Source organism: Sceloporus undulatus, chromosome 4 (genome assembly GCF_019175285.1).
Source record: "Sceloporus undulatus isolate JIND9_A2432 ecotype Alabama chromosome 4, SceUnd_v1.1, whole genome shotgun sequence".
In the NCBI taxonomy this organism is placed as follows: Eukaryota; Metazoa; Chordata; class Lepidosauria; order Squamata; family Phrynosomatidae; genus Sceloporus; species Sceloporus undulatus.
This window is the reverse complement of record NC_056525.1, coordinates 246,971,528-246,978,769: the sequence shown is the minus strand read 5'-3', so window position 1 is coordinate 246,978,769 and position 7,242 is coordinate 246,971,528. Positions and strand designations below refer to the sequence as shown.

The 7,242-nt window shown below is 40.7% G+C and overlaps 1 long non-coding RNA gene across 1 annotated transcript; it reads left to right on the top strand.

Moving 5' to 3' along the window:
* The first annotated feature begins 2,065 nt into the window (after positions 1–2,065).
* LOC121930020 lies at positions 2,066–7,018 on the top strand. Its single transcript, XR_006103800.1, has 3 exons — positions 2,066–2,290; positions 3,374–3,431; positions 6,848–7,018. It is a non-coding gene; the product is annotated as an uncharacterized LOC121930020 (long non-coding RNA).
* Positions 7,019–7,242: the final 224 nt, after the last annotated feature.

The window sequence follows — 7,242 nt, the reverse complement described above, 5'->3', positions numbered from 1 at the left end:
GCTAGGAAATGACATTTTCTTCCCCTGATTGGGAATCAGAAGACTTTATTGGAAGAAGATGGGATACCAAAGATGTCCCACTGTATTTGGCAATGCTACTTTCATGGATTGTAGCTCTTAGAATTCCCAGCCAGCATGACCACTGACCACTGATCCTGGGAGTTGGGAGTTCTCATCCCAAACAGTGATTTCTCTGGTTCTCCTAATGGACCTCAAGCCAGATGCTAGGTTGATGATCATAAGCAATAGATTTGCACAATGCATGGAGACCTGGGGATATGTGGCTCACAAGCATTTCATGGTCTATATTCTTGCAGTTTCCATATACCTTATAGCTAGGAAGACAAACATGTCTTCATTTTCTAGTTGGGATAGAACATCACTGGTTGTTAGTCCATCTCTGAATTCAATTCAGTGTGACCTCACTGTGAGTTCACTTCTGGACTGTATTCAAGTGCTGATGGTGATATTCAAAGTTCTAAATAGCATGAGATTTTGATATATTGAGGATTGTCTCTGTATATATATTTGCCTAAGAACTGAGATCTGCTGGAGGAGGCCTCCTTCATACTCCAGGAATTATTGTTGTGTGCTTTCAAGTCATTTCCAACTTGTGGAGACTCTAAGGTGAACGTATCATGGGATTTTCTTGGCAAACTTTGTTCAGAGGAGGTTTGCCATAGCCTTCCCCAGAGGCTGAAAGAGTGTGGCTTGCATATTGCAATATTGCATATTGCATGGAGCACTGGGAGAAGGTCTTTGCTGTGGCACTCTATATAGGGACTATTCTCCCCTTGAAGGTCTGGTTAGTACCAACAATTGGTTTCTTTAAGAGGCCTATTTTTTCAAAACATACAGGTAACAGAATTACTGTGGTGTAGTGATTTGAATGTTGGACAAAGACTGGGAGACCAGAGTTTGAAAACCTGCTCAGCCATGAAAATTCTCTGGGTGTCCTTTGTCAAGTCACACTCTCCCACTGTCTGAACAAATGTTATTAAGAAAATCCCATGACAGCTTGACCTAAGGGACAGTTACATTGGGAATTACTTGAAGATGCCTAACAACAGTAACAACACATGATTTTAACTGTTTCAGCCCTTCCAGGTGTTTTAACTTGGTGATCTTTTTAATATGCTTAATTGCATAATGGTCTGAGATGTTATTATAGAGCTGTGGTGGCAAACCTATGGCATGTGTGCCAGAGATGGCACACAAAGCTATTTTTCAGGGCATGTGAAGGGTGGGAAAGAGGAGGAACATATGAGTGTCTGTTCTTCCTTTTGCCGGGTGTCCTGGGCTTTCAGCTATTTTTGGAGAGGTAGCTGAAGGCCCAAGAGCATGGGGGGAAAATGTTCTACCTTAGAAGGTGGGAATCCCATCCCCGGAGGTTAAAGGTCCGGTGTCCCCAGAAGTCCTGCCCCTGGCACCACGTAACACCCGGTGTCAGAATGCCTTTTAGTTTGGGCACTTGGTCCCTTAAAGGTTCACCATCACTATCACAGAGGATGGGATCAAAATATTTAAATGTTTAAATAAATAAATAAATTACTGATGACTTTTAAGGAGCCAACCAAAAGCCTTAGCAAGTTTGCCTGGATGTTAAGATCAACTGTCAAGACTCTTCCAGAGGTTTTACTGCTGTCAGAGGCAAGGTAGGTGGCAACAAGGCAAAGAAAGCATTTTGCTCCTATATTATTATTATTATTGCATATATTTCATTTGATTGGAAAACATTGCCTAGAAAATATTGCATTTTTTAGAAAATGCAGTGTTTTCTATACAAAAGGATCTTTTTGGAATAAAACCACTTTCTTTGCACATTTTTCATAGCAGTGCACTATTTTCATGATGGAGTGTCCCAAATGTGTCTGAACACCTTGTTTCACCCAGAGTGACCCATAATCAAGGAGAAAGAATCCTAAATCTAGCTATTGCAAGTCTGTAGGTATTCTTGGTTCCTTTCACATCCCACCTCTTCTCTGCTTTTAGTGTTCCCAAATAAAGAGCTCATGCTTGCTGAGCAGTTCTTTTGCTCTGAGCTGCCTCCCAGCCGCCCGGAAGGAAGGAGAGCTCCAGAAATGAAAAAGGGAACGAGAGTGTCAACAAAGGAGGAAGGAGGAGAGACTTAATTGAGATAATTTTAGCTGTTCAGAACAGCACAGGCAATCTGCAAAACCATTTGGAGAGGAAAAAGGAAAAGGGAACAACCTTAGCAAAGGGCTCCGGAATCTGTACCAAATAAGGAGAAAATGGGGAAAGGAGGAGGAAAAGGAGATCCAAGGACCAGGTGGGTAGAAGAATAAGACCCCGTTACATAAGGCTTACATTTCGTCCATTTTATTTTCCAGAATATTATACGTACTGATTTCTTATTTGGTGCTCCATTTCAGGTCTTTAGCCAGCATTCCTAAACACCTTAGCACATCAGTCTTCAATGTGTGCATGTTTTGTACAGTAATTCTCCTGTCTTCAATGAACACATACAGATAACAAGAGAAACTCAGGCTGCCCTGCAGAATTAATGCAGTTTGACACCACTTTATCTGCCATGGCTCAATGCTAAGGTATTCCAGGATTTGTAGTTTTGTGAGATATATAGCCTTGGAAGTCAGGGAGCTCTAGTGTCCCAATGAACTACAAACCCCAGAATTCCCTAGCATGGAGCCATGGCAGTCAAAGTGATTTCAAACTGCATTAATTGTGATGTGCAGAAAGTTAAATATTGCCACCGATTTTTCACTCTTTCTCTTCATTCTTGCTTTTTCTCTCCCTGTGGAGAAGGGTGCTTTATCAACCTTTGTATACATTTGCACTTCATTTTTTCTATTAAAGCTGTTTTGTAATGCATTTTACTTAATCCATACCTTTTCCTCATCAACTAAAGCATGACTCAGTTTAGCCCCTCATATTTTAAGACGTGCATGCTAATTTTGTGTGGATTTTATTTCTCAGACGTACCCCATAAGCTTAACCAATGTGTCCATCGTCAACGTATGGTCAATTTCTTCTCACAACAAAAGTAAGAACTCGACTTTCATCAAAATTCTGAAACAAAAATTGAGCCTGCCAGAAGCAGAATGTCCAGATCAATAGTACAATTCTAATACCCTGAAGACACATGATGCCACTTGACCTTGCAAATGAAGTAGAATCAGCCCTGGTTAGTACTTGGATGGGAGACCACCAAGGAATACCATGTGCTGTCAGTTATATTTCAGAGGAAGGCAAAGGCAAACCACCTCCAAGTATATTTTTTTCATGAGATTGCTATAAATCACTAGGAAATTTGAAGGTGCAATCATGTGTTCCCACACATGCACACAGTTTCAATTAGAGCCACCGCGGCCGCTCTTTCCTTACCCCTTCCCAGGGCCATGATCTACTATCCATCCTGCATCTCATCCGGTTCCTTGGAGAAGACGTTCAAGGTAAATATTCCCAACGGTGCCTCTCTCTTCCTTCCTTTACTCCCCGAACTCACCCCTCCCTTTGAATGTGTGAGTGTGTGTGTGTGTGATCCCTTTTGTTGTGTGGCTTTAATAAATATTCATTGTTTAATTGCACCTCATTGGTATCAAAGTCTCTGTCTCTTGAGGGTGGACTAGGCGACCTCTGGTATACACTAAGGGACAAGATCCTGTGCGTGCGTTGTTAGGACATGCCTCTCGTAATATTTGAGCTAATTAAAATTCCCCTAATTCGATCCTTCCTAACACTACCAATCCAGGATTCCTTCACCTTTCCCTTACATTGTCCTGTTCTTACAGCCCTTTTTATCTTCCATGGCCAGTCTAATAATTAGGTTCTTAAATTTAATTGCCTGTAGTTCACTTTTTTCCATTCACTTTTGAAGTTCTCTTTTCCTTCTTGTTTGCTTTATCAACTCACTGATTTCCTCTATTATCTTTCTTATTTCTTCTATTCTTAGTCCACATTGGCTGCTTTTTAATTAACTTATTTCTCGCTAAGTTGTTCCATGCTGGGCGAATGCAATTACAACCTTCCTCTCTCGTCGCTCTTGTGGCTTCTGATCAGTTTGAGGGTTGTTGTGGTTGTTTTGCAGCCCAGTGCTCAAACCACTACACCATGCTAGGTCTCTAAACCAAGGAACATTAATTTTAAAAAGGAATAAAAAGATTTTTTTTTAAAAAAAACACCATAATATTAAAATATCAGTACTTTACAGCAATATAAAATTATTTTAAACCACTAAAAAGAACTACAGTTGGCCCTTGGAACTCATGGGGGGGGGGTTGTTTCTGGACCCCTACCCCACAAGTTCCAAAATGCACACATATTCAAGCCCCATAGGCTTGAATGGGGCACGTGAATGTGGGGGCGTGCCATAGGTGTGCACCCCATTCAAGTTAATGTCAGTCACCCCTCCGCAGATTTCCAACTCCGTGGATCTCAAATCAACAGACTTGGAGGGGTGACTGTATTTAAAAATGCACTACATACAACCTATTAGAGATATATAGCCACACTGCAGAAATAAAGCAGTTTGACACCATTTTAAATACCATGTCTCAATGTTATTTGAGTCACCAGAGCTCACTGGCAGGAAAGAATTAACATCTCACAAAACTACAAATCCCAGAATTCCACATCATTGAACCATGATGTTTAAAGCAATGTCAAACTGCATTAATTCTGCAGTGGAGATGCAGCTCCTGTCACTACATACTTTATCAAATAAAAGGGTGCTTGCTTGCCAGTAGTAAGACAGCAGGGAAAGGGCCAGACTGGTCTTCTGTGGCAGAGAGCTCCACAGTCTTGGAGCAGCCAAAAAGAAAGCTCTTCTCCTGTGTCCACACCAAACATGCCTGTAAAATTTGTAAGACAGAAAGCCTTCCCTGGAGGACCTCTAAAAACTTGGGCAAGCTCATATGGAGCAATAGGATTAGACACATGTCCCTTATGTTGGTAACAGCCTCTTCTGACCGGTGATCTCAAAGATCTGCCAACAGAGTTGTCTCATGACAGAGCCTCTCTGCTGGTTAAGATCTGCAGGCAGAAGAACTCCCCCACCAGCAAAAAAGAAAAGATCAAAGAGGCAGGCCTAGGAGCAGTTGAGTAACACCATACACAAGTCTCCTCCAGCCCAGAAGCCCAGCAACAAGATGACACAAGATTAAGCCAGGAAAAGGGGGTTGGAGTGGACAGCCCTTGTGCTCTTGTCAAATTCAATGATTCTATGGTTGTAAGGGTAGTCTAAAAGGATTCCCCACAAGGAGGTATTTAAAGTCAGCACATCTTTGTTTTGCATAGTGTTGATCCAGCTTGCCTTGGGCCACCTGAGTCAGCAAGGGTTGTGCTTGAACTAAAATTCTAGGACAATCTTCAAAGGCAGCCCCATATGGAACACATAGTAGGAAGTCAAAACTGAAGTTACCAATTGGGCTAGAAATGAGAGACAATATGCAAAGGAATCAAAGGTGCTGTAAGATCCCTTTGCATACGGAGGTTACTCAGGCATGAATCATTATGGCTAGGATATCTCTGGAAAGAAAATGGCATCTTTCCCTAGTTGGAAACTGTCAAGGATGACATAGGTCCCCTGCAGGCCCTTGCATGGCCTGGTCCAGTTTTTCATGTTAGTAGTAGAAGCAGCAGTAGTAGTTAATTTGCTTCATGTTGGCTTCAACTCATGGAAACCCCATGAACCCCAAAACACCCTATCCTCAACAACTCTACTTAGGTCCTGCAGGCTCAGGGCTGTGTCCTCCTTGATATCCATCAGGAATTTTAATCCCTGTCCATAGATAAATAAATAAAATATCTTGACCCCCCCCTCCCCCAGATGAAAAGGTTTTGGGCCATATGATTTAGGGCCAGATCTGGAAAACCCAACTCTTCCTTCATCTGGCTTTTGGAAGATCCAAGGGATGAGCCACATGGGTTCTGCTGGTGGAAGGGCATTGGTCCCAGCAGAAGAGACTTGTGCCTAATTCTAATCCCCCACAAACAATCCACTTTTGAGTTACAACTGCTTGGTTAATCAAGTTTTCATCACAGATTAATGGCCAAATCTAAATGCATTTCAGCCTGATTGGTCGCTGTTTGATCCTTCTTATTTAATTTAAATTAATATTTTGCATGGTGCTATAAACTCTGGGGTCCCATGAAGTCTCTGGAGCCCATTTCAGCAGCTGCTGAACCCCCCACAAGTTCCCTAATGGCCTGTTGGCCTCCTTCCATTATTATTATTATTATTATTATTATTATTATTTAAAAATAATCATAGACACTTTAGGTCATGGGAAAGATCAATTTACTCACTATAAACTGCTCAAATAATAGTGAATTGGGAGTTATCTAATCCATGAAAAACTCAGAAAGAAACAAGACAAGAATGCACAATCTCTCCTTTGCTGGTTATTTAACACTTGAGCTTTAGAACAGAGCTATAAAGAAGGAGGAGAAGATTACAGGTATTAAAGTTTTAAAAGAAACATACAAATCGAGGGCATTTACGGACAATTTGGTATTAACGTTGACAAATCCTCTGGAGGAGTGGGGAGGCTGAATGAAATATTAAAAGAATTTAGCGATTTGGCTGTTTTTTAAAACCAATGCACAAAAGACTGTGATGCTGAATAAAAATACAGAGTTGAAAGATCAAATAGAATTAAGATGGAAAACTGGTTGGAGAACTGAAAAGAAGGTGAGATATTTAGGCATCATGATGACTAATTCCAATTGTATACTGTTTCAAAAATAATTACATTGTGATGTGGACTGGAATTTAAAAAAAGACCTTCAGAGTTGAAACCCGTCTCTCCTGGGAAGAATTTGTGTAATAAAAATGGATGTGTCATCCAGAATGTTTTTTCTGTTCCAGACAATACCTATTATTAAAAAGGACATACTTTTTAATCAATGGCAAAAAGATTTATCAAGGCTCAGTTGGCAAAGAAAGCAAGCAAGAGTGAAGATGAAAACATCACAAGATGCGAAATGATGAGGTGATCTTGGATTACTGCCTTTGAAAATATACTTCACTGCATGTTGTTTAGTGCAGTTAAAATAATGGATAACACTGAGAAACAGAAGATTGTTAGAAACAGAAGGGCATGTTTTATGTTTGGGATGGCATGAAATGCTATAGTATGATAAGTCTAAGGTTAATGTAGAATTTAGTAATCATTATGTGCGAAGTGCTTTATTGAGAATATGGATGAAATTCAAAGCTCAGTTATGTTAGAAGATGCCATTATCGGTTTCCTCTCAAGAAGC